This window comes from Quercus suber, unplaced genomic scaffold (assembly GCF_002906115.3).
Source record: "Quercus suber isolate HL8 unplaced genomic scaffold, Cork oak 2.0 scaffold_1151, whole genome shotgun sequence".
NCBI classification, from domain to species: Eukaryota; Viridiplantae; Streptophyta; class Magnoliopsida; order Fagales; family Fagaceae; genus Quercus; species Quercus suber.
Genome location: NW_027070551.1, coordinates 75,919 through 77,282, shown reverse-complemented (window position 1 = coordinate 77,282; position 1,364 = coordinate 75,919).

The following is a 1,364-nucleotide window of genomic DNA, read 5'->3' as shown; positions in this document are numbered from 1 at the left end:
TCCCCTTGTAAATTCCTTGCCACAAGGTGTTGTTGTGAAATGACACCTTCATTAAAGGAGATTTCCTATGGACCAATACCTTAGTGACATTTATCACTATATTCATGCATTTCTCTTTGACAAGCGGTCCCGTGCACATGAAGGTTTCTTCTTTGTAGATCTTTAAACTTTGCTTGAATTCTTGAGCCTTCAATGTTCTTCAATCTCAAGTCTCATTAGTTCTTTGAATCTTAGAATGTTCTTGTATCCTCAATACCTTATTTGATTCTAAAACCATTAAAATTGTTGGCACTTGCATCTTGGATAAAAACAAGTCCAAATATAATATTGTCCTTCAACTCTATCCTCTATTATAAAACATCCGGAAAGTGAGAAATCCAAAATTATAATCTTTGCCTCCCCCTCTATTCTCTATTACAAAAACATCCATGGAAGTGAGAAATATAGCTCCAAATCCGAAAGATTCCCAAATATTGTCCTCCTCTATAAAGCCCCTACGACGCAACACAAATATAGCTCACTCTTGTTCCGTTTTGAGCCCCCAATGACTTCATTTTCTCTGGCTTCACTTCGTTCCACCCAATCATCCTCTACCTCTTCTCCTCCAAACGGGTGACTACATAGCTTAATATATCTTATTAACAATTCTCTAATATACATATATAAATTCGTTCGTTCCAGTATTTCAACAATCAATTTTCTCTTTGTACTGCAGGGAACAAATGTCATTGCTTAATTCAGCATTAAACTTGCTGCTCAAATACTTGTTGGTCATCCTCATCATCACACTCGTTCTCGCACTTCACAGGTTTTTAACTAACAACTCTCTACTGCAACTGCTACCCAAATCCTTCCTGGCGGTAACCTTGCTGTAAGCGATGGTTACCAAACAGCACAGCCAAGGCAATATTCAAATGATAGCTCTGAGCATCGACTCTGTTAACCCTCCAATATAATACCAACTATGTAGTTTCACATCATTTGAAGCTTCCATTATGAATAAGTTGAAAGAGAATGTGCATTGCTCTGTTTTGTTGGTTTGTTTGAATTACCGATTACGTGGTTATGTAGTCTGTGTGTGAGTTTGCTATATATTATATACTGTATATGTTGTGTAAATCTGTTCCAGTCCAATACTTGTTGAGGGTTATGAAATTTGGAAAAAAAAAATGTTTGGGTTTTCTGATTGTTTTAGTACAAAGTCATGCTTTTCTTTTCCTCCAAAACTAATTGAGATTATGAATAATAGCGTGGATCTCCGCTTTCTTCATTCTGTTGCCCGTTGGAAGTTTCCATATGGGGAAATTATTTGAGCCCAAACCAAATCTTCCGTTTTGGGCATAAATGAATATGGATTTTTTTGA